The sequence below is a fragment of the Ranitomeya variabilis genome, chromosome 2 (genome assembly GCF_051348905.1).
Source record: "Ranitomeya variabilis isolate aRanVar5 chromosome 2, aRanVar5.hap1, whole genome shotgun sequence".
NCBI lineage: Eukaryota > Metazoa > Chordata > Amphibia > Anura > Dendrobatidae > Ranitomeya > Ranitomeya variabilis.
The window spans coordinates 1086162005-1086189606 of record NC_135233.1 but is presented as its reverse complement, the minus strand read 5'-3'; the positions used below and the strand labels follow the sequence as shown (position 1 = coordinate 1086189606).

Genomic DNA, 27602 nt, shown 5'->3' with positions numbered 1-27602 from the left:
ATACTGCCCCTATTTACAAGAATATAACTACTATAATACTGCCCCCTATGTACAAGAATATAACAACTATAATACTGCCCTCTATGTACAAGAATTTAACTACTATAATACTGCCCCCTATGTACTAGAATATAACTACTATAATACTGCCCTTATGTACAAGAATATAACTACTATAATACTGCTCCCTATGTACAAGAATATAACTACTATAATACTGCTCCTATGTACAAGAATATAACTGCTATAAAACTGCTCCTATATACAAGAAGATAACTACTATAATACTGCTACTATGTACAAGAATATAACTACTATAATACTGCTCCTATATACAAGAATATAACTACTATTATACTGCTCCTATGTACAAGAATATAACTACTATAAAACTGCTCCTATGTACAAGAATATAACTACTATAAAACTGCCCCTATGTACAGGAATATAACTACTATAATACTGCTCCTATGTACAAGAATATAACTACTATAATACTGCCCCTATGTACAAGAATATAACTACTATAATACTGCCCCTATGTACAAGAATATAACTACTATAATACTGCTCCTATGTACAAGAATATAACTACTGTAATACTGCTCCCTATGTACAAAAATAAAACTACTATAATACTGCTCCTATGTACAAGAATATAACTACTATAATTCTGTCCCTATGTACAAGAATATAACTACTATAATACTGCTCCTATGTACAAGAATATAACTACTATAATATTGCTCCTATGTACAAGAATATAACTACTATAATACGGCTCCCTATGTACAAGAATATAACTACTATAATACTGCTCCTATGTACAAGAATATAACTACTATAATACTGCTCCTATGTACAAGACTATATTTACTTTAATACTGCTCCCTATGTACAAGAATATAACTACTATAATACTGCTCCTATGTACAAGAATATAACTACTATAATACTGCTCCTATGTACAAGAATATATCTACTTTAATACTGCTCCCTTTGTACAAGAATATAACTACTATAATACTGCTCCTATGTACAAGAATATAACTACTATAATACTGATCGCTATGTACAAGAATATAACTACTATAATACTGCCCCTATGTACAAGAATATAACTGCTATAATACTGCTCCTATGTACAAGAATATAACTACTATAATACTGCTCCTATGTACAAGAATATAACTACTATAATACTGATCGCTATGTACAAGAATATAACTACTATAATACTGCCCCTATGTACAAGAATATAACTACTGTAATACTGCTCCTATGTACAAGAATATAACTACTATAATACTGCTCCTATGTACAAGAATATAACTACTATAATACTGCCCCTATGTACAAGAATATAACTACTATAATACTGCCCCTATGTACAAGAATATAACTACTGTAATACTGCTCCTATGTACAAGAATATAACTACTATAATACTGCTCCTATGTACAAGAATATAACTACTATAATACTGCCCCTATGTACAAGAATATAACTACTATAATACTGCCCCTATGTACAAGAATATAACTACTATAATACTGCCCCTATATACAAGAATATATCTACTACAATACTGCTACTATGTACAAGAATATAACTACTATAATACTGCCCCTTTGTAGAAGAATATAACTACTATAATACTGCCCCTATATACAAGAATATAACTACTATAATACTGATCGCTATGTACAAGAATATAACTACTATAATACTGATCGCTATGTACAAGAATATAACTACTATAATACTGCTCCTATGTACAAGAATATAACTACTATAATACTGATCGCTATGTACAAGAATATAACTACTATAATACTGCCCCCTATGTACAAGAATATAACTACTATAATACTGATCGCTATGTACAAGAATATAACTACTATAATACTGCTCCTATGTACAGGAATATAACTTCTATAATACTGCCCCTATGTACAAGAATATAACTACTATAATACTGCTCCTATGTACAAGAATATAACTACTATAATACTGCTCCTATGTACAAGAATATAACTACTATAATACTGCTCCTATGTACAAGAATATAACTACTATAATACTGCTCCTATATACAAGAATATAACTACTATAATACTGCCCCTATGTACAAGAATATAACTACTATAATACTGCCCCTATGTACAAGAATATAACTACTATAATACTGCCCCCTATGTACAAGAATATAACTACTATAATACTGCCCCCTATGTACAAGAATATAACTACTATAATACTGCCCCTATGTACAAGAATATAACTACTATAATACTGCCCCCTATGTACAAGAATATAACTACTATAATACTGCCCCCTATGTACAAGAATATAACTACTATAAGACTCCCCCTATGTACAAGAATATAACTACTATAATACTGCCCCTATGTACAAGAATATAACTACTATAATACTGCCCCCTATGTACAAGAATATAACTACTATAATACTGCCCCCTATGTACAAGAATATAACTACTATAATACTGCCCCTATGTACAAGAATATAACTACTATAATACTGCCCCCTATGTACAAGAATATAACTACTATAATACTGCCCCTATGTACAAGAATATAACTACTATAATACTGCCCCCTATGTACAAGAATAGAACTACTATAATACTGCTCCTATGTACAAGAATATAACTACTATAATACTGCCCCTATGTACAAGAATATAACTTCTATAATACTGCCCCCTATGTACAAGAATATAACTACTATAATACTGCTCCTATTGTCAAGAATATAACTACTATAATACTGCCCCTATGTACAAGAATATAACTACTATAATACTGCCCCTATGTACAAGAATATAACTATAATTAGTTGTGGTCTACCTATGATGTCAATTACAGGCCTCTCTCATCTTTTAAGTGGGAAAACTTGCACAATTGGTGGCTGACGAAATACTTTTTTTCCCCACTGTAATTTAACAGTAAATTCAATAGTGAAATTTAAAATTTGTGTTCAAACACCTACACGGGAACATACGCAGAATCTAGTCATAGGCCGGGGTCACACTTGCGAGTGTGATGAGAGAAACTCATGCTAGTCTCTCGCATCAATACCCGGCACTGTCGCTGGCACTCGGGACTAGAGCGTTCAGTGGTATGTATTTCTATGCAGCCGGTGGCAGTGCCGGGTACTGATGCGAGAGACTAGCATGAGTTTCTCTCATCACACTCGCAAGTTTCTGCGTATGTTCCCGTGTAGGTGTTTGAACACACAGTAAAGACACCGGAGGCAGTAAATACCCCCCCAGACAGTAAATACCTCCCCCACACACACAGTAAATACCTCCTCCACACAGTAAACACCTCCCCACATAGAAAATACCCCACACACACAGTAACTACACACAGTAAATACCTCCTCCACACAGTAAATACCTCCCCCCACGGCAGTAACTACCCTCATACACACACAGTAAATATCCCCCACACAGTAAATATACACACAGAACACACAGTATATACCCCCTCACAGTAAATACCTCCCCACACTTTGGACTGCCGCATCAGGCGGTCATACTGCACCCTCCTGTGGACTGCCCCCCCCAGATATGCCTTTGAGTGCTCCTAAACAGTATATAAATAAGACAGACATATATCAGAGTCCATAATGCCCCCATTAATAGTGCCATCTTAGCCAGCAGAGATGACCCCATAGACTGTAGTGTCAGTACAGTGCATCACGTAACAGTGCCAGTAAAAGGTTAAAGTATATACCCCCGGGGTGAACAGGAGAAATGCTTAGTGTGATCGCCACTAATGCTGCAGATCTGGGGGCCCACTCTTTTGTTCTGGATCCCCATGATTTCTGTGTGTATCCCTGTGTATTTCTCTGATTCTAGAGACCCTGCACACCTTAGCAGACTTTTTATAGTTAAAATTTGGAAAAAATCCCTTACCTAAGGCGGCAGACCCACACACAATTTTTTTCTGTAATATTTTTATTTCTTTATTATTTACTTTATGTATTATTTTTGCAATAACATGATATGATTTTTTTTCTATAAACCAAATTACAATTTTAACCACAATTTCATTTGTTATGTTATTTTGTGAGTGGGTGGTTAAGGAAAAAAAACACATTCCAAGATGCATATTGTAACAAAGTCACTGGTAAAGTGCTGGAGGGGAGATATGTTTCACTGTGTTTAATGGTATCCGTGATATAAAACCCAGAGTTTTTCCTCCAGCACACTAAGTGTGATGAAGGGTTAACTAATTTGTATAATGGGCGGGCTTTTATGTGGACATCCTTAGAGCGGGTGGGAGGATGTCCACCTTATCTCCACCCCAGGTTGTGGTCTGGGGCTTAAATAGCTGGACTCCAGAAGCATTCTTGCTTCAGCAGGATCTCCAGTGGTTTGTGTCATGAGGAGGAATGACTTAACCTTTCCCTGCAAGTGTATGGAATGTTTTGCAGCAGTTTGTTTTCTTGTTTTGCCCGAAGGGCTGTGTTTATTTTTTTCCCTTCATGTTGGTTTATGCCATCTGTATAATAAACCAACAAAAGACTTAAAGAGACAGTGTTCCTGTTTTCTACCTTCATGTATTGCTGAGAGAGCTGAACTACCACAAGTGGTGTTTTAAAAGCGGGCAACATTTCGGGAAGACGAGTAGAAGTGGTGGATAAACCGCATGTGTTGGGTAAAGGCGGCTATAATCCAGGAGACGACAGACAAGATGGAGGACCTGATTAAGCATTTGGTGAACTCGCAGCAGACAACAGCGGGCACTTCAGGAGTCGAGTAAGCTGCTTACCCAGCAGATGCAACAGCAGCAGTATCAGCAACTCCAATAGCAACAGAAGCATCAACAGTACCAGTTTCGACAACAGCAGCAGCAGATTGAGTTGGGTTTCATGGAAGACCGGAAACCCATTCCACAAGTCCAAATGCAGGTGACGACACAAGTCCGGAAGGCGTTAAGATGAGCAATGCAGAAAATGACCCCTGGTGATGATGTAGAGGCATTTTTGACTGTGTTTGAGCAGTTTGCAGAACTGGAGAAGCTGGCCCCCCTGAGCAGTGGGCAGAGATGCTGGCCCCCTATTTGACTGGCGAACCCCAGACTTATCATGACTTGGCCTTACAAGATGCCCGGGAATATGCCAAATTTAAAAACCATGACATTGACACGCTCCGGGGTCACTATATCTGTAAGAGCCCAAAGGGTTCATTACTGAGATTATTATGGTGACAAACCTCCTCGCTCTCAGATGTTTGACCTACTGTATCTGGTACAGAATGGTGGCAGCCAGAGTCCTACACTCAAGCCCAGATGGTTGAGCAGGTTGTCATGGACCGATTTATTCACTGCCTCCCTAGGCCGGTGCAGAACTGGGTTGCCTAGGGAGACCCCCGGAATGCAGATGACCTGGTGGGCCTCGTAGAAAGGTACCAGGTGGTTGAAAGGTCCCTAAGGAAGCCATGAGGTGATGAATCTCCATACTAGGGTACCCATCAGGAGCCCGAGTCCCAAAAGAGGGGTAGTAGAGCCACCAAAGGGTCGCTGAGGGGCTGCCAAGGGCCATTGGTAAAGACTTGCTCTGCTGGAGATCTCAATCTGGGACATATAGCTGACCGTTGTCCTTTGTCCTCTGAGAAGATGGACTGCAGCCTCAACAGGCACTGCTTGTATTATGCTTATCCCGCTTGCAGTGTGGACTATCAGCCCAGAAAGGGGTCTCAGTCATGTCTCGTGACCATAAATGGGGTGCTGATATCAGGACTATTGGACTCAGGGATAAGGGCCACACTCCCCCACTAGTTCATCCCAGGGAAACACATGGGCGTCAGCTGTATCCACAGTGACACCAAGGACTACCCCGTTACCAGAGTGTCTATAAAAACAAACTGTGGGGCTGAGACCCATGAGATAAGGGTTGTTAAGGACTTGCTACACCCGGTGATAATAGGGTGGGACTTTAACCTGTTCTAGGACTTATGGAGGACGGTGGGGATACCAACGGTCTCAGACAGGAGCCAGCTCAACTCTGATGAAAGCCCATTGCAGTTGGAGGGGGAGGAGTTCACTTTGCGTGTCCCGACGGTTGAGAAGGACGAGACGGTGACCAGTGATGCCAAGTTTCCGTAACTGGTGGTTTCTGAGGGAAATTTTGGGACTGCTCAACTGCATGATCTTACCCTGAAAGGGACATTTGAAAATGTAACTGTGCTAAATGGGGTTGCTCAAGAGCCGGTGGCCGACACCAGATTCCCTGACTTTGTAGTGAATGAGGAATTACTTTATATAGTCCATGAGCCAAGAACCAAATTTGACGATATCGGTACCAAGCGGAGTGACTAATTCTCTTTGGTATTTTTAGGTAGATGCATGTCTGTAGTTTATTTTTTGATATGATAGCCCTTACATATACGTAGCTTATTAACCCCTTCAGCCCTAGGCCTATTTGTACCCAAGTGCCTAAGCCAATCTGACCTGTGCCACTTCATGGGCTAATAACTTTGGAACGCTTTCACCTATCCAAGCCATTCTGAGATTGTTTTCTCGTGACATATTGTACTTCACGTCAGTGCTAAATGGGAGTCAATATATTTTACCTTTCTATATAAAAAAATGCTAAATATTCGGAAATTTTGGAAAAATCGGCAATTTTTTAACTTTGAAATTCTCTGCTTTTTACAAAAATACTGATACCCCCCATAATAGTTATTAATTTACACTCCCCACATGTTTACTTCATATTGGCATCATTTTGAAAATGAAACCTTATTGTTTTACGACGTAATAGGGCTTATAGTTTTATGCGCAATTTTTCACATTTACAGCAAAACCCACTTTTCAAAGGACCAAGTCACTTCTGAAGTCACTTTAAGGGGCTTACATAACAGAAACCACCCATAAATTACCCCATTTTGCAAACTACACCCCTCAAGCTGTTCAAAACTCATTTTTAAAAACTGTTAACCCTTTAGGTGTTCCACAGGAATTTTAGCATGAGCCAAGAACCAAATATGACGATATCGGTACCACCCGGAGTGACTAGATGTAGTATTTGTAACAAAATTTAATCCAAGTTATGTAAATACACACTGAACATGTCATGTGCATATATATATATATATATATATATATATATATATATATATATATATATATATATATATATATATGTTACTCCATAATATCTTCAACATCGGACTCTGAATCTGACTGTTGTTCTACTGGCTCGTCTTCAGTACCCTTGTTCTGGCATGTCTGTAATCTGCACATGTCTGTGCACTTCAGGCCATTGCTGAGGCAAGTACACTGAGGAAGTTCACATGACCGCACACACTTGCAGGACAGTAGCTGTATAATAGCTTCTGGTGCTGGTGCCCCTTGCATCCACTTGACAACAAGCTTTCCGTCGTTATCTATCATCCAACCGCAGTCTGTTGGGTTTGCAACCCATGGCTGGCTCTGCAGACTTCTCCTCCAGATCGCAGCCTGGTAGTTTGCACGCAGTGCATGCATGAAAAGGCAGTCCTGGCAAGGAGGGAGTTGACTTGACTCTACCACTCCACGTCTGGCACAGAACAGCTGATAACGGAGCCTGTTTACCTCAGTTGTTTGGGTAGTTGGCAGGTACATGTGGCAGGTGATTTCCTGTAACTTCTCAAAAAGTTCGGTAGACACTTCCCATGAACGACCAACTTCCTGAAAGGCATCCTGGTATGTCTTGTTCATCTTCAACTGCTTGAGTGTCGTCATCTTCCCACGGCCAGCGAATGCACTGACGGTGTCACAGCCTGTAAATGCATGCATACCAATCAATGAATCACATACGCTGCCTCCCAATGTTCGGCTCAGAGTGGTGATATCCAGGAATCTTGTCCGGTTCTGTGTACCGCATTTCTGGAACAGGTGGGATGGGATTTTGTGGCACATGCCCAGACACAGGACCATGACATCAGTATCCTCCGAAGTGATGATGACCGACTTGTAACCAGATTCTGCTGCATGAAGAGCATGGAGAAGGAGGCGTTTGTCTGCTTCTTCTTGATTTGACTTAAGGTCAGCAGCCTCTTCCCACTGTTCTTTGGTGATCTTAAAGCAGAGCTGCTCACATGTGACATACAGCTCCTTCTCCTCAAGCTTCTCCCTGTGGTGTTTCGCCTTCCATTCTTCTACCAGAAACTTTATGAGACTTGCCTTGTTGGAGGAACTACTTAGAAGCTTTTTCCACTGCTGGATGTTGTGCCCATGTTGAATGTTCTTGAAATGGATCCCTGTGCCTTCATATCTGTTGACTCTTTCTGTATCTTTGATGGATGTCTCCTTGTAGACGTCAAAGACAATATCAATGCGCTTGCTCTTAGCACCCTCATGGATAGCGCGACTCATTGCTGTGCCTGCTAGCTGGCCAAATGTTGCATTGTTTCCCTTCAGTTTCTGAACCAGGCTCATCCCATCAATGATGGTTGCAGAGGGCTCGGGGATCACTTCTGCAGGACGAGCATTCCTCTCCAACTCCCTTGCGAGGGCAGCCTTGTTGGTCTTGCGGATAGACCCATCACCATTGGCAAGTGCCCATGGCAATGGACCCAGGGGATGAGTCAAGACATCACTCATTTGTAGCTTTCTGTTCTCAGCTACAAGTATCATCTGGCCAAATAGGTTTCTGTCAGCCTTCAAAATTACCTCCTTGCCAAGACCTTGTCTGCGTGTCTTCATTTGGATGTTAGAGAACGTTTTAAGTTTGTTCTTCGTCATCTTGTCATGAAACAATGTAGTTGGCTTATCGGTACCCAAACGCTCATCCTTGAATGTTTGATATGCATCCTCTCCTATACTGTATGCCCCTTGAAGGTCTTTGGCTACATCTGGTGGTGCTACAGTCGCTGTTGACAAACTGATAAGTTCACCATTATGCTCTTTGTTGAAGGGGTTCACCCAACCTGTCTCCAGCAGTTGAACGAAAGATTGGACATCGGCTTCATCTCTTCTAATCCTAGACACCTGTAGGTCTGAATGGCTGAAGTCAGTATATTGTTGGCCTACCAGGGCCCTCAGCTGCCTCAAGTACATACTGCGGTACTCTGATGTCAGGTAGAACCTGGAAACAGCTCCAACTTTGAGGCTGAAGCCTTTTGTGCCCCCTGGTGTCTGGGTGTCTTTGTTGATTGTCTCTTCAATGGTCTGGTCCACAGGAATTCGTCCAAAAGGATTCTTGCTACCGATCTGGACCGAAAAGCCACCTTGCATGAAGTATTCATGGACCTCTGGGTGTTCTATGGGCAGCCGAGACATTGTGGCATAGTAATAGGTTAGGTATCGGGCATAGTTGACCTTGTCATAGGCAAAACACCATGGTATCATCTGTCGGATTGCTCCTAGGTGAAGCATCCAGTTGCCTTCTCTTGAAGCTCGAACCAGGGCCAGCATGGTCTCGACCATGTCCAAGTATGACATCCAGAATGCTGAGAGTTGTTCATTTCTGAGGGTCTCAAGATAAACTTGAAAGAGCTTCAGGGTAAGTGTGCAAGATTCATTATCCAAGAGCTTTTCGAAGGATCCCTGCGACACACTGATGCGAAAGTTTGTGATGTTCTTCAGTGTTTCATCCAGATGGTGAAGGTCCCTTGCATGGTTTTCTTCTAGCCATGGAAGGAAGTTTTTCCAAGCAAGCCTCATAAGTGCTTCATAGACCAGCTTGTGTAGTCTCACTGCTCTGCCTGGGAGGTGTCAGCCTCTACAGAGGGAGATAGGAGCTCTGCAGAGAAGACCGGAGAGTCCTGTTCAGCACAGAACGTGTATGTGTCAGTGTGTGTGCGTGTGTTGGGGCACCTCAGGGTGTCTTCAAATGTGACATAGCCCCCTAGATTTCTTCCAGTAAAATTTGCACTCCAAAAGTCATTTGGCGCTCCTTCCCTTCCGAGGCCTGCCGTTCCCCAATACTGCAGTGTACGACAACATATCGGGTGTTGTTGTGTTCGGGAGAGATTGGTGAACAAATAGTGGGGTGCATTTTTTGCTGGTACACCTCTTAAAAATAAAAAAATGAGCCTAAAATGACACCTTCATGTAAAAAATGCACTTTTTCCATTTTCTCAACCAAGTGTTTCCAACTACTGTGAAACACTGGTTGGGTCAAAGTGGTCACTATACCCCCTAAAAGATTCCTTGGGGGTGTAGTTTCCAAAATAGGGTCACTTTTTGGGGTTTCCACTGTGGGGGTACCTTAGGCAGCCTTCAAATGTGACATGGCCCCCTAGATTTCTTCCAGTGAATCCGCCACCCAAAAACCACATAGCGCTCCTTCCGTGTTGAGCTGTGCTGTGTGCCCATACTTTAGTTTACGAGTACATGTGGGGTGTTTCTATAAACTGCAGAATTAGGGTAACCAAGTTTGGGTTTGCCGTTAACCCTTGCTAGGTTGCAGGTAAAATTGGATTACAATGTAATATCTGGAAAAAAAATGAAATTTTGAAATTTCGCCTTCATTCTGCTAAAATTCCTGTGGAACACCTAAAGGGTTAACAGTTTTTAAAAATGAGTTTTGAACAGCTTGAGGGGTGTAGTTTGCAAAATGGGGTAATTTATGGGTGGTTTCTGTTATGTAAGCCCCTTAAAGTGACTTCAGAAGTGACTTGGTCCTTTGAAAAGTGGGTTTTGCTGTAAATGTGAAAAATTGCGCATAAAACTATAAGCCCTATTACGTCGTAAAACAATAAGGTTTCATTTTCAAAATGATGCCAATATGAAGTAAACATGTGGGGAGTGTAAATTAATAACTATTATGGGGGGTATCAGTATTTTTGTAAAAAGCAGAGAATTTCAAAGTTAAAAAATTGCCGATTTTTCCAAAATTTCCGAATATTTAGCATTTTTTTATATAGAAAGGTAAAATATATTGACTCCCATTTAGCACTGACGTGAAGTACAATATGTCACGAGAAAACAATCTCAGAATGGCTTGGATAGGTGAAAGCGTTCCAAAGTTATTAGCCCATGAAGTGGCACAGGTCAGATTGGCTTAGGCACTTGGGTACAAATAGGCCTAGGGCTGAAGGGGTTAATAAGCTACGTATATGTAAGGGCTATCATATCAAAAAATAAACTACAGACATGCATCTACCTAAAAATACCAAAGAAAATTAGTCACTCCGGGTGGTACCGATATCTGGCCCGGCTCATGGACTAATAGGGTCACGAAACAGTGAGGGGAAGCATTAGAGAAACTGTTAGTCCCGGGACCCTATAGATGTAGGGTACTAGACCTTGCCCATTTTCATGTCTTGGGGGGGGGGGGGCATCTGGGCATAGATAAAAGCCAAGAGCTGGTCCTTCAAAGGTTCTACTGGCCTGGGTGTCACCGGGATATTGTTAATTATTGCCAGTCCTGTCCTACATGTCAGTTAATTGCTCAGGTATCCCACTTCCGCAGTCCCCTAGTTCTGTTACCCATTATAGAGGTCCCATTTGATCAGATTGCCATGGATCTTGTAGGGCCCTTAGTTAAGTCCACCAGAGGTCACCAATACATCTTGGTTGTAATGGACTATGCAACACGGTACTGGGACTGGGATTGCCTGTTATCGTACCTTCTGTTCTCCAATAGGGAAGTCCCACAGGCCTCCATGGGGTTCTCGCCTTTCGAGCTGCATGTATGGACGGCATCCTCGGGGACTTCTGGACCTGGGAAGCGGAGGTAACTGTTATCGAACTTGTGGCCCAAATGCGGGACAGGATCGTGAGCATGATGCCGATTGTGAGGGAGAGCCTCCTTCAAGCACAAGAGGACCAGGCAAGAGTCTACAATCGGTCGGCAAGACTGAAACAGTTTAGCTCTGGAGACCGGAAGTTGGTGTTGATCCCCAAGGTGGAAATTAAATTCCTTACCAAGTGACAAGGGCCATACAAGGTGGTCGAAAATTTTAGTGACGTCAACTACAAGGTCCATCAACCAGAGAGAAGAAAGACGTACCAGGGGTACCACATTAACCTGCTAAAACTGTGGAGAGACAGGGATCCGGTGGAATCAATGTGCCTAGAGGCTAATCCTGATGCCATGGTTGAGGATGTCACCATGGCAGAAACACTATTGCCGGCCCAGAAACAACAGTGTCGTGAGTTGCTTCTGCGAAACCAGGACCTGTTTACAGAGTTACCATGATGTACGCAGGTTGTGGAGCATGAAATCTTGACGGAACCGCATGTGAGGGTGAACCAAAAACCGTATTGGATTACCGAAGCTCGTCATGAGGTGATCTCCAAGGAGGTGAGGAGGATGTTGAGCCTGGGTGCCATCAAGGCGTCAAAGAGCGGCTGGTCCAGAGCTTTTGTTCTTGTGCCGAAGCCAGACGTACAGTGGTGCTTCTGTAATGACTACAAGAAGCTAAATGAGACATCCAAGTTTGATGCCTATCCAATGCCATGGGTCGATGAGCTCATTGAAATGCTAGAGCCAGCCAGACATATTACTACCCTGGACCTAACGAAAGGGTACTGGAAAATTCCTCTGTCCCCAAGTGCCAAGGAGAACACGGCCTTCTCTATACCTGACGGGTGCTTCCAGTATACCCGGAAGACATTCGGACTACAAGGAGCCCCAACTACTTTCCAGAGGGCCATGGACCAGATACTAGCCTCTCATAAAATATACGAGGCTGCTTATTTGGACAACATTGTGATCTTCAGCCCGGATTGGGGAAGCATCGGCAGAAGGTCTAGGTGGTACTGGATGCACTGAGAAAGGCAGGGTTTACTACAAACCCAAAGTGCGCCCTTGGGAAAGAAGAGGCAAAATACTTTGTTTACGACCTTGGAAGGGGCGAGATAAAGCCACAAATAGACAAGGTGGAGGCAACTCAAATGTGGCCGCAGCCTGTCTTCAAAAAGCAGGTTAGGGTGTTTCTGGGAATTGTGGGATACTATCGGCGATTTATCCCGAATTTCGCCATGTTAGCCGCCCCCCTGACAGACATTCTCAAGGGCACAAAGAAGTCGATGGCCAAATGGTCCTTGGAAGCTGATATGGCATTCCAGATGTTGAAGCTTAGCTCAGCCTATGCAAACAGCCCGTTTTGCTCCAGACGGACACCTTCGAGGTCAGCTTGGGAGCTGTGTTGTCCCAGAAAATAGATGGGGAGGAACATCCAGTCCTATACCCGAGTAGGAAACTTTCTCCCTGTGAGAAGAACTATGCCATCTTTGAAAAAGAGGGTTTGGCCATCAAGTGGGCAACCAACACCCTGTTATACTACCTGATAGGCAGAAATATCAGGCTAGCATCAAATCATGAGCCCGTGAGATGGATGAGGGAAAAGAAAGGGAAAAATGCCTGGGTAACTAGGTGGTTTCTGGTGCTCAGGACTTTACATTTCATTTGGAGCACAGGCTAGGGAAGCTGCAATGGAACACAGATGCCCTGTTCAGAGTCCCCTGCTTAGCCAGTGAAGGTGCCAAAACCCCCGCCTTTAGGCAGGGGGGGGGGGGATATGTATGTAGTCACTGGTAGAGTACTGGAGGGTTGATATGTGTCACGCCGCTTAATGGGACTTAGCAGAGTAGTTTGGGGTGAAATTTTTTTTTTCTGCCATTTGAGAAGTAGGATGTAGAAAAAGATGGCAATTCTGCTGTTTTCTATTATTGGCCCCTTCACACAGCAGTGTATCATGTTTTTCACGGATGCCACATGTGCCCTATTTAACATACGGTGCTGCACTCATGTCCGTGTTTTCCCAGCAGCAGAGATGACAAGGGCCAATACAAGTCTATGAGTCTGTGTAAACATGCCGTCCGTGTGCCATATGTGTGCCGTCCGTGTGCCATATGTGTGCCGTCCGTGTGCCATATGTGTGCCGTCCGTGTGCCGTCCGTGTGCCATATGTGTGCCGTCCATGTGCCATATGTGTGCCGTCCGTGTGCCATATGTGTGCCATATGTGTGCCGTCCGTGTGCCATATGTGTGCCATATGTGTGCTGTCCATGTGCCATATGTGTGCCATCCGTGTGCCATATGTGTGCCATATGTGTGCCGTCCATGTGCCATATGTGTGCCGTCCGTGTGCCATATGTGTGCCGTCCGTGTGCCATATGTGTGCCATATGTGTGCCGTCCATCTGCCATATGTGTGCCGTCCGTGTGCCATATGTGTGCCGTCCGTGTGCCATATGTGTGCCATCCGTGTGCCATATGTGTGCCATATGTGTGCCGTCCGTGTGCCGTCCGTGTGCCATATGTGTGCCATATGTGTGCCGTCCGTGTGCCATATGTGTGCCGTCCATGTGCCATATGTGTGCCATATGTGTGCCGTCCATGTGCCATATGTGTGCCGTCCGTGTGCCATATGTGTGCCGTCCGTGTGCCATATGTGTGCCATATGTGTGCTGCCCGTGTGCCATATGTGTGCCGTCCGTGTGCCGCCCGTGTGCCGTCCATGTGCTGTATTTGTTTCACATAGAAAGTATGAGAAGCTTTGTAATTTCATTTCCAGTATCCATACCTGGAAACCTTGGATGGCACATGGACGACACACTGATTGAAAACACTAGTGACCCCGATATTTGGTATAACACTTACATGTTTTATATGGAGATGTGAAGGGGCCTAACAGTGTTGTTGGTGGAATATTTCAGGATTGGAGGCCCCACTTTGAATTTTGCCCAGGGCCCCATTTTATCTAAAGCTGGCCCTGGTGCCGGGTATTGCTGCGAGTTTCTCACATTACACACACAAGTGTGGCCCCGGCCTTAGAACGAGGCTCAGACAGAATCAGTATCTAATTTGCTCACAAAAAACTTAACAAGCCCTCCATTGATATTTTTGTGTTTGCATAGACCGCCACCTAGTGTCCATTATGTGTATAACATCCCAAAAAAACGTTATGGGTGAAAGATACAAAAAGAGGTTGATATTTTAGTCAGATAATTGAATCGCTGTATTCTATCCACACAAGTATGTGTTAAACTACAGCAATTTTTAGTGAAATAAGTAAATTATTACAAAACATGGAGATGCCGGGGATTGAACCCGGGGCCTCATACATGCAAAGCATGCGCTCTACCACTGAGCTACATCCCCTGATGTGACAATACATGATGGGTGCACCGCCATTGTGCTTCTCCAATCATAGATGGAGGCATTCGACTATGTGACATTTATAAATGATCCCGCTATTTGGCCACATTATGAGAGTAGTAGATTAATAAAAAGAAAATCTATTATGAATATCACAGTATACATCACAAACAATGCTGCCATATAAAGCACAATGCAATGTCCACATAGCACTGCAATAAAATTACTACTATAAAGAACTCACATAATACTGTCATACAGAGCCCACATAATACTACCATACAGAGCTCACATACTACCAAACAGCACCCACATAATACTACCATACAGAGCCCACATAATACTACCATACAGAGCCCACATAATACTACCATAGAGAGCACATATAATACTACCATACAGAGCCCACATAATACTACCAAACAGCACCCACATAATACTACCATATACCATACAGAGCCCACATAATACTACCATACAGAGCCCACATAATACTACCATACAGAGCTCACATACTACCAAACAGCACCCACATAATACTACCATACAGAGCCCACATAATACTACCATACAGAGCCCACATACTACCAAACAGCACCCACATAATACTACCATACAGAGCCCACATAATACATCCATACAGAGCCAACATAATACTACCATAGAGAGCACATATAATACTACCATACAGAGCCTACATAATACTACCAAACAGCACCCACATAATACTACCATATACCATACAGAGCCCACTTAATACTACCATACAGAGCCCACATAATACTACCATACAGAGCCCACATAATACTACCATACAGAGCCCACATAACACTACACTGAGCCCACATAACACTACCATACAGAGCCCACATAATACTACCATACAGAGCCCACATAATACTACTATACAGAGCCCACATAATACTACCAAACAGCACACACATAACACTACCATACAGAGCCCACAAAATACTACCATACAGAGATAACATAATACTACCATAGAGAGCACACATAATACTACAATACTGAGCCCACATAATACTACCAAACAGCACACACAATACTACCATACAGAGCCCACATAATACTACCATACAGAGCCCACATGACACCATACTGAGCCCACATAACACTACCATACAGAGCACACATAACACTACCATACAGAGCCCACATAATACTACCATACAGAGCCCACATAATACTACCATACAGAGCCCACATAATACTACCATACAGAGCCCACATAATACTACCATACAGAGCCCACATAATACTACCATACAGAGCCCACATAATACTACCATACAGAGCCGACATAATACTGCTATTATGGGAGTCTCCTTCCACATGCCAGCATCAGATATACATCTTTGAAAACGCTGTGCGGAGCGTTGATTGTGACTTGTAGGATCGCTACTTCCAACAGGTGGTGCTATAGAGTTCAAGTCCTCTTTTACTCTGAAGAGGCAATTTGCATATGGGCCGAGCCTACAAATCTGGGAACAGCGGCAGGTAGGGCGAGGTTCGGGAGGCTATCATTTCACAGCCTCAGTGTAACCTCAGTGAGGTCTGTGGAGCAGGGGACACAAATACGATTTGCTCCTCTGTAGTCTTTATCAATGCCGCTCTGTACATGTATAGTGCTGATTACAGCGCCCCCTGGAGTCCGACGGTCTACATAAGATTCTCAACAAAAGCAAATCTGTCTATTTAGTGCTGAGTCCGGTCTTTGTGTCACATCCAGACAGAAGATCGGTGACTCTCCGCACATTTATCAGATTTACGAATATTTGGAAGTTACCTGATTAATCACAAAACATGGAGATGCCGGGGATTGAACCCGGGGCCTCATACATGCGAAGCATGCGCTCTACCACTGAGCTACATCCCCTGTACACACTGAGGACTTGTGCTCTCAACTCTGAGCAGAATCTATGAGGAGAATCTGAATCTACTATACTAGATCCGTGTGCCGTCCGTGTGCCGTCCGTGTGCCGTCCGTGTGCCGTCCGTGTGCCGTCCGTGTGCCGTCCGTGTGCCGTCCGTGTGCTGTACCTGAAAACCTTGGATGGCACATGGACGACACACTGATTGAAAACACTAGTGACCCCGATATTTGGTGTAACACGTACGTTTTGTAGGGCAATCATGAACAATAATGCACATCCACTATATGAGCTATTCATGAGACAGAAGATCACCTTCAGTAACCGGCTAATACTTCTGAGGTGCAAGAAGGAAAAATATAGGAAATCGTTTGTGCCAACTGCTATGGGGATGTACAACAATAACATTAGGGTTAAATTATAAAGGTGATTGTCTACTTTATTTCTTCTACTTTTCAGTTCACCCGCTGTGTATGTCCTATTCTAATGTATAATGTCCTTCGGTCAACAAACTGTCATGTCAATTAAGTAATTCATTTTATGATTCTTATGATGTAAGTTGTGCTGCTGTGATACCATAGTTTCCCACGGGATCAATAAAGTGTATCGTATCGTATCGTATCTGGAGATGTGAAGGGGCCTATCAGTGTTGTTGGTGGAATATTTCAGGATTGGAGGCCCCACTTGGAATTTTGCCCAGGGCCCCATTTTGTCTAAAGCTGGCCCTGGTGCCGGGTATTGCTGCGAGTTTCTCGCATTACACACACAAGTGTGACCCCGGCCTTAGAATGAGGCTCACACAAAATCAGCATCTAATTTGCTCACACAAAACTTATAAACCGTCCATTGATATTTTTGTGTTTGCTTAGACCGCCAGTGTCCATTATGTGTATAACATCCCAAAAAATGTTATGGGTGAAAGATACAAAAAGAGGTTGATATTTTAGTCAGATAATTGAATCTCTGTATTCCATCCAGACAAGTATGTGTTAAACTACAGCAATTTTTAGTGAAATAAGTAAACTATTACAAAACATGGAGATGCCGGGGATTGAACCCGGGGCCTCATACATGCAAAGCATGCGCTCTACCACTGAGCTACATCCCCTATATGGGGACACTGTATGGCAGTATTATGTGGGATCTGACAGGGATCAGCATGGATGGTATTATGTGAGAGTGGTATGTAGTATTACATGGGTGCCACATGGCAGTATTATGTGTGCACTGGATGGTAGTATTATGTGTGCTCTGTATGGTAGTATTATGTAGGCTCTGTATGGTAGTATTATGTGTGCTCTGTATGGTAGTATTATGTAGGCTCTGTATGGTATTATTATGTGGGCTCTGTATGGTAGTATTATGTGGGCTCTGTATGGTAGTGTTATGTGGGCTCTTTATGGTAGTATTATGTGTGCTCTGTATGGTAGTATTATGTAGGCTCTGTATGGTATTATTATGTGGGCTCTGTATGGTAGTATTATGTGGGCTCTGTATGGTAATATTATGTAGGCTCTGTATGGTAGTATTATGTGTGCACTGGATGGTAGTGTTATGTGGGCTCTTTATGGTAGTATTATGTGGGCTCTGTATGGTAGTATTATGTGTGCACTGGATGGTAGTATTATGTGGGCTCTTTATGGTAGTATTATGTGGGCTCTGTATGGTAGTATTATGTGGGCTCTGTATGGTAGTATTATGTGGGCTCTGTATGGTAGTATTATGTGGGCTCTGTATGGTAGTATTATATGTGCACTGGATATCTGCTGGGAGAACCTTCTCTGATTATATATCAGAGGGGAAGTGGCAATGTTTGCCGCTTTCTTAGCACTTATAGAGCATTATGTATTTATTGATGTTATTTCCATCTTTTTTATGTCCAGCATCAGTTTTATGTTAATTATTTATGATTCATTGTGTTCTAACGGTAGCGTGGGTTCTTTGGTCCAATTTATATACATTTCATGTCTTTTTATAAATGTATAGCTATATTTTACCTTTATTCCGACTTGCCAGCACTCATTCCCTTTTCCAAAATGGCCGCGGGTGGTGCGCATGCGCAATGGATTCTTGGATAAGCCGCGCCTCCTAACGGCATCCTTTAACAGCGACGCACAGATCTGATGACGTCACGGGGATATTTCCCTTCTCTGTGCGCCGCTGGGATGGCCGGAAGTAGCGCGGCGCGTCTGAGTGTGTCCACCCGCATGCGCCGCTTATCACCAACGCTAATTAGCAGCAGCTGCTACAATGATACAAAACACTCCTCAGTTTGCCACACTTACACTGCCTCCCGAAGAAGCGACAATCGCGAAACGTGCGTCGGGGCATTTTTCTTTGGACACCATACACAGGACATCGCATACATGGGTAAGCTCAGCCGGCAGTTCATGGTTTAGTTACTATATATTTATTCTCGGGCAGTTGCAATAGGGGCGGGTGTTAGGCATGGTGGGATTTTCCTGCATTAAGTTATTGGTCATTTGACATAATATAGTGCCCACTCTCCCCCCCTCCGTGGTATTTCCACATGGTGCATTATACTGCAAACGTTACTTGTATTACCATGCCATAGGGCTTTACAATTGTACCCTTGTGACTTTTGCACTTATGCGTGTTCCTGATGGTGTTCATAGTAGTCATACACCATACCCTCATATATCTGTGTTGTTTTTAGTATTTCTGTATTTGTCAATAAAATTTCTAGTTTGCACAATAGTTGTCATGTTGTGTTGTGGTTATTGGTTCTTTTGGGGCATCATGCTCTGCTCAGTTTATTAAATATATATGTGCACTGGATGGTAGTATTATGTGGGCTCTGTATGATAGCTATAAAACTCCACCCCAGCCTTCAGTCTGTGCTAGATTATTCTGCTTTGCATCCAGCTCCTGATTACTCCCTGGCCTTGCACCTGCACCTGTGAACCTGTGTTGGAGATCCTGCCACTCTGCTCTGAGTTCCTGCTGCATTCACCAGTGTTCAGTAATCCTCCTTCATCTGCTGCTTGTGTTACTTCCATCTGCATTTGCTGGACATGTAAGCTGTTTCTGCACTGCAAAACCTAAGACTATTAACCAGGCCTCCCTGGTTGAGCTAAGATATGATTTGAACTCCTTATAGCATATCTATCTGTGTCTGGACTAAGTCAAGGATCTATTCGTGTCAAGTTTCCTCAAGAATAACCGTGCTTCATAGACTTTCTGTTTGTTTGCATCTACCTCTGAAGTTTCCTATAGACTGCTAAGCTGCGTTTAATATTTACTCCAAGTGTTGTGGACTTGAGTTTCTCTCTGCACCTGCTTGAATCACTGTTTGATAATATAAACTTTACCACTTATAAAACTGTGTCCTGTTGTTTTGTTCCACGCCAAGAGTCTCCTGAATTATCCCCTATAATTATTACAGGATACTCTAGCCATAAAAAAAAGGAGACTGCTGGAACAATGACTGCAGAGAGCAGATTAGAGCAGGTGTTTTCCATAATTAGATCACTGCAGAAAGATGTGGAAGGTCTGCAAAAGAAGTTTGGAAGCTTTGAACACAATCAACAAGTGTTTGGACAAACTTTGCAGGACTTAAGCAACTGCATGGCAGCCCAGGAAAACAAACTTGCTGGCATAGAGTCCCAGTATGGACAGGCTTTTCAGGACATAAGCACGCAAATAGCTGCACAAGCGACTTTACCCTCTGGACAACCGCCACCAGCTAGCCCACCTAAGTTGCCACCATTCAGATTTAATGGTGATCGCGACAAATTTCGTGGCTTTGTGAATCAATGTATGCTATATTTTGATGTGCATGCTGACTGTTTTCCTACTGATAGATCCAAAGTATTGTGTGTAATAGTGCTACTGACCTCACGAGCGCTCGCCTGGGCGAATCCGATGATTGAGTCTCGTGACCCACGGTTAAATGACTTGGATGATTTCTTGGCCGCTATGGCACTAATGTTTGATGACCCTAATCGCCGTGCAACCGCTGAATCTGCTTTGTTGTCTTTACACCAGGCTAAACGTTCTGTTATTGAGTATGCCACTGAATTCAGGAGATTAGCGGTAGATACCAATTGGGACAGTTATGCACAATTGCCTATTTTTACTGTCTAGTATTATAAAAGATGAACTAGCCACTTCTTGATCAATTGTCCTAAGTGTCCTAGACGGCCTAACAAGGTGCTAGCAGCAATAGGGGAGTATGACAACTGTGATGATGAATCTGACATCTCTGAATGTAGCCTGCCTTTAAACGCTGTATTCCATTCACTTTCTATGACTTCACCCCCCAAGGAGCTTAAGGAAAAGAACTCTCACTGTTCTGTCCCTATTAAGATCCTGTGTTCAGGAAAGTGGATTTCCAGTTCAGCTATGATTGACTCTGGTGCAGGTGTCAATTTCATGGATATCGCATTTGCCAAGGAACATGGTATTAAAATTCAGCAAAGCGCCTCTCCAATTACCATGGAAACAGTGGATGGGTCACCTTTAATCTCTGGGCCTGTGGATCAGGAGACCGTACCCCTTGAAATTTTGTTGGAGCCTAATCATCAGGAGCAACTTTCTTTCTTGCTAATTTCTTCTCCTCATTTTCCTGTGATTTTAGGCATTCCTTGGTTGCGTTCTCAGAACCCAATTATCCACTGGGAGACCAAGGAGATTATCTTCCCAACAAGGAGCAACTCAGTGTTAACAGAAGCTGTCCCTGAGTCCACGGCTACGGAACCACATGTACAGGTATCTTCTTTACCTCCAGCATATAAATAGTTCTCTGACCTCTGTGACAAGAAGAATGCAGATCAACTTCCTCCACACAGGCATTATGACTGTTCCATTGAGTTGCTTCCTGGGGCAGATATTCCTTTTGGTAACCTATACCCTTTGGCGGCACCTGAACTTCAAGCTTTAAAGGAGTATATTGATGAAAATCTGGCCAAAGGCTTCATACGTCCTTTTTCCTCACCAGCAGGGGCACCCATTTTTTTTGTAAAGAAGAAGGATGGGACCCTGACACCCTGTGTTGACTATCGGGAACTCAATAAGGTAACCGTACGAAACCATTACCCTTTGCCTCTGATTCCCGAATTACTGGAAAGAGTCCGCCATGCTAAGGTGTTCTCTAAGCTGGATCTTCGTGGGGCTTATAATTTGGTGCGTATTCGTCCAGGGGATGAGTGGAAGACAGCATTCAGATGCCGGTATGGACACTTTGAATCTCTTGTGATCCCCTTCAGGCTTTGTAACACCCCTGCAGCATTTCAACACCTTGTTAATGACATCTTCAGAGATTTGTTGGACCAGTTTGTGGTGATCTATTTGGACGATATACTAATCTTTTCTGACTCTCTACAGGAACATGAAGAACATGTCAAAACTGTTTTAAGATGTCTGAAAGAGAACCAACTGTATATCAAGCCGGAGAAATGCAAGTTCCATCGTTCTGAGATACAGTTCTTGGGTTATATCATCTCTCCCCAGGGGCTGAACATGGGATCTCGTAAGATCCAGGCTATCCTTGACTGGCCGGTACCCAAGAACGTTAAGGAGGTCCAACGTTTTATTGGTTTTGCAAATTTCTACAGACGTTTCATTCGAAATTTTTCTGATATTGTCCGTCCCATTACTTCCTTGACAAAGAAGGAAAAGCCCTTTAAGTGGTCATCACAGGCTCAAGAAGCTTTTGATCGGCTGAAGATATGTTTCACATTAGCACCGCTGTTGATACACCCAGATCCAACACTTCCTTTCATTGTGGAGGTGGACGCTTCTGATAATGCTTTGGGGGCTATTCTCTCCCAAAGAACTGGAGAGAAGGGTCTGCTACATCCTTGTGCTTTCTTTTCCCATAGACTAACCTCAGCAGAGAAGAATTACAACGTGGGAGACAAGGAATTGCTGGCTATTATTGCGGCTTTCAAAGAATGGAGGCATCATCTGCAAGGAGCTGCACAACAGATCATAGTGCTAACTGACCATCGCAATTTAGAGTTCCTTAGATCCGCTAGATGTCTTTCTCCTCGTCAGGCTCGTTGGAACTTATTCTTAAATCAATTTAACTTTGTTATCTCGTACCGTCCATGTTCTCGTAGTGGGAAGGCTGATGCTTTATCCCGAATCCATGCTGCGGATTCCGTACCTGGAGCCCCGTCCAAGACCATTCTATCTGATGCCAATTTCATCGGAGTTATCCACGATCAGGACTTGTGGAAGGAGTGCAGGGAGGCCTATGAAGGTGATGTATTTCTGGCCAACCCACCTGTGGATATTAATCTTATCTTTAAGGGTGGCATGTGGTTCAGAGATCGACGTATCTACGTCCCGGAGGTCGTCCGTCTGCAGATCCTCAAGTTGGTACATGACTCCAAGTTGGCTGGTAACAGGGGGGTACAGAAGACACAAGAGTTCCTGAGCCGATTCTTCTGGTGGCCAACTTGCCTGAAGGATACCAAGGACTATGTTCTCTCTTGCGAGGTATGTGCCCGTTACAAGACTCCTCATGTGGCACCTACGGGTCTTCTACAACCATTACCTGTTCCATCCCGCCCTTGGGGGTCTATATCAATGGACTTTATTGTGGAGCTGCCTACATCGGGGGGCATGAATACAATCATGGTGGTAGTTGATCGCCTGACTAAAGCTGCTCATTTCGTTCCATGCACCGGCCTCCCCTCAGCTAAAGATACAGTAAACTTGGTTATACAGAATGTCTTTCGGTTGCATGGGGTGCCGGATGAGATCATCTCTGACCGTGGAGTACAGTTCACTTCAAGATTCTGGAAGGGGTTTTGCTCTCCATTCAATATTAATGTCTGTCTCTCTTCTGCTTACCATCCCCAGACAAATGGTCAGACTGAGCGTACCAACCAGACGCTGGAACAATATCTAAGATGCTATGTCAGCCATCTCCAGGATGATTGGTTGGAGTTGTTGCTGTTAGCCGAATTTTCATATAATAATTCTCAGAGCGCCTCCACTAAATTTACACCTTTCTTTGCCAATCTGGGTTATCATCCGTGTATTTTACCTAGGTCTCCAATTAATTCTCCGGTTCCGGCAGTGGAGGAAAGGCTGACTGCGATGAGACAAAATCTGGAGGTTCTGAAGGAATCCCTGACCACAGCTCAAGAACGTTATAAGAGATCGGCTGACAGATTTCGTAAACCTGCACCCATGTTCAAGGTAGGAGATTCCGTGTGGTTAGCAACTAAGAATCTGAAGTTAAACGTTCCTTCACAAAAGCTTGGACAGAAATTCATTGGCCCTTTCAAGATCAACGGTATTGTGAGCTCTGTGGCCTGCCGGCTGAAGCTACCTAGGACAGTGAAGGTACACCCAGTTTTTCATGTATCTTTACTAAAGCCTGTATCTCCTAATACCTTCCAGGGACGTGTTGTGCCACCTCTGCAGCCTGTGGTGTTTGATGGGCAAGAACAATTCGTGGTGGAGGAAATTATTGATTCCAGGATTCGCAGGAATCGGCTCCAATATCTGATAAGATGGCAGGGATATCCCCCTGAGGAAGACTCTTGGGAACCTGTGGAAAACATCAATGCCCAACAGAAGATTTCTCGTTTTCATCAGAGATTCCCTGAGAAACCAGGTCCAGGATCGTCCTGAGGCCGCTTCTAAGGAGGGAGTAATGTCAGGACTCTGAACATTTTTTACCTTTTGTGCATTACTTCCCTTTTCCAACATGGTGTCTTTGGTCTCATGTGCACTTGTCTTCCTGCTATAAAACTCCACCCCAGCTTTCAGTCTGTCCTAGATTATTCTGCTTTGCATCCAGCTCCTGATTACTCCCAGGCCTTGCACCTGCACCTGCTCCTGTGAACCTGTGTTGGAGATCCTGCCACTCTGCTCTGAGTTCCTGCTGCATTCACCAGTGTTCAGTAATCCTCCTTCATCTGCTGCTTGTGTTACTTCCATCTGCATTTGCTGGACATGTAAGCTGTTTCTGCACTGCAAAACCTAAGACTATTAACCAGGCCTCCCTGGTTGAGCTAAGATATGATTTGAACTGCCTAATAGCATATCTATCTGTGTCTGGACTAAGTCAAGGATCTATTCGTGTCAAGTTTCCTCAAGAATAACTGTGCTTCATAGACTTTCTGTTTGTTTGCATCTACCTCTGAAGTTTCCTATTGACTGCTAAGCTGCGTTTATTATTTGCACCAAGTGTTGTGGACTTGAGTTTCTCTCTGCACCTGCTTGAATCACCGTGTGATAATATAAACTTTACCACTTATAAAACTGTGTCCTGTTGTCTTGTTCCACGCAAAGAGTCTCCTGAATTATCCCCTATAATTATTACACTACCATACAGAGCACACATAATACTAACATACAGAGCCCACATAATACTACCATACAGAGCACAAATAATACTACCATACAGAGCCCACATAATGCTACCAGTGCCTGCATACTACCATTCAGAGCCCACGTAATAATGCCATACAGAGCCCACATAATACTACCATACAGATCCCACATATAGTAATACTAAAATACAGTGCCTGCATACTACCATACAGAGCATACATAATACTAATATACAGAGCCCACATAATACTACCTTACAGAGCACACATAATACTACCATACAGAGCCCACATAATGCTACCATACTGAGAACACATAATACTACCATACAGAGCCCACATAATACTACCATACAGTGCACACATAATGCTACCATACAGAGCCCACATAATAATACCATACAGAGCACACATAATACTACAGAGCCCACATAATGCTACCATACAGTGCCTGCATAATACTACCATACAGAGCACACATAATACTAACATACAGAGCCCACATAATGCTACCATACAGTGCCTGCATACTACCATTCAGAGCCCACGTAATACCATACAAAGCCCACATATAGTAATACTACCATACAGTGCCTGCATACTACCATACAGAGCACACATAATACTAACATACCGAGCCCACATAATACTACCATACAGAGCACACATAATGCTACCATACAGAGCACACATAATGCTACCATAAAGAGCACACATAATACTACCATACAGAGCCCACATAATACTACCATACAGTGCACACATAATGCTACCATACAGAGCCCACATAATACTATCATACAGAGCCCACATAATACTACTATACAGAGCACACATAATACCAAGATACAGAGCACACATAATACTACCATACAGAGCACACATAATACTACCATTCAGAGCCCATGTAATACTACCATACAGGACCCACATAATACTACCATACAGAGCACACATAATACTACCATACAGAGCACACATAATACTACCATACAGAGCCCACATAACATTACCATACAGAGCACACATAATACTTCCATACAGAGCACATATAATACTGCCATTCAGCGCCCACGTAAGACTGCTATTATGGGAACCCCCTTCCACCTGCCAGCATCAGATATGCATCTTTGAAAACATTGTGCCTAGCCTACAAGTCTGAGAAGAGCTGCAGGTAGGGGGAGGTTTGGGGGCTATCATCTCTGGAGGTCTCTGTAGCAGGAACCACAAATAGGATTTGCTCCTCTGTAGTCTTTACTGATGCCGCTCTGTACATGTATAGTGCTGATTACAGCGCCCCCTGGTGTCCGACGGTCTACATAAGATTATCAACAAAAGCAAATCTGTCTGATATTTAGTGCTGAGTCCAATCTTTGTGTCACATCCAGACAGAAGATCGGTGACTCTCCGCACATTTACGAATATTTGGAAGTTATCTGGTTATTTATCACAAAACATGGAGATGCCGGGGATTGAACCCGGGGCCTCATACATGCGAAGCATGCGCTCTACCACTGAGCTACATCCCCTGTACACACTGAGCACTTGTGCTCTCAACTCTGAGCAGAATCTATGAGGAGAATCTGAATCTACTATAACAAATCCGTGTGCCATATGTGTACCGTCCGTGTGCCGTCCGTGTGCCGTCCGTGTGCCGTCCATGTGCCATATGTGTGCCGTCCGTGTGCTGTACGTGTTTCACATGGAAAGTATATGAGAATCTTTGTAATTTCATTTCCAGTATCCATACCTGAAAACCTCGGATGGCACATGGACGACACACGGAAAACCCTGGTGACCCCGATATCGGTGTAACACGTACATGTTTTATATGGAGATGTGAAGGGGCCTAACAGTGTTGTTGGTGGAATATTCAGGATTGGAGGCCCCACTTTGAATTTTGCCCAGGGCCCCATTTTGTCTAAAGCTGGCCCTGGTGCCGGGTATTGCTGCGAGTTTCTCGCATTATACACACAAGTGTGGCCCCGGCCTTAGAATGAGGCTCAGACAGAATCAGTATCTAATTTGCTCACACAAAACTTATTTTGTGTTTGTATAGACCGTCACCTAGTGTCCATTATGTGTATATCATCCCAAAAAACATTACAGGTGAAAGATACAAAAAGAAGTTGATATTTTAGTCAGATAGTTGAATCGCTGTATTCCATCCAGACAAGTATGTGTTAAACTACAGCAATTTTTAGTGAAATAAGTCAATTATTACAAAACAACAATACACTGTATGGCAGGATTATGTAGGATCTGTCTGACAGGGATCAGCATGGATGGTATTATGTGAGAGTGGTATGTAGTATTACATGGGTG

General features: G+C 43.2%; 4 non-coding genes across 4 annotated transcripts; all 4 read right to left on the bottom strand.

The window, feature by feature from the left end:
• Nucleotides 1–15001: 15001 nt before the first annotated feature.
• TRNAA-UGC (transfer RNA alanine (anticodon UGC)) lies at nucleotides 15002–15073 on the bottom strand. Its single transcript has one exon. It is a non-coding gene; the product is annotated as a tRNA-Ala (tRNA).
• Nucleotides 15074–16895: 1822 nt separating this feature from the next.
• On the bottom strand, nucleotides 16896–16967 carry TRNAA-CGC (transfer RNA alanine (anticodon CGC)). Its single transcript has one exon. It is a non-coding gene; the product is annotated as a tRNA-Ala (tRNA).
• Nucleotides 16968–17998: 1031 nt separating this feature from the next.
• TRNAA-UGC (transfer RNA alanine (anticodon UGC)) lies at nucleotides 17999–18070 on the bottom strand. Its single transcript has one exon. It is a non-coding gene; the product is annotated as a tRNA-Ala (tRNA).
• An 8664-nt stretch (nucleotides 18071–26734) lies between these two features.
• On the bottom strand, nucleotides 26735–26806 carry TRNAA-CGC (transfer RNA alanine (anticodon CGC)). The gene has a single exon. It is a non-coding gene; the product is annotated as a tRNA-Ala (tRNA).
• Between the last annotated feature and the right edge of the window lie 796 nt (nucleotides 26807–27602).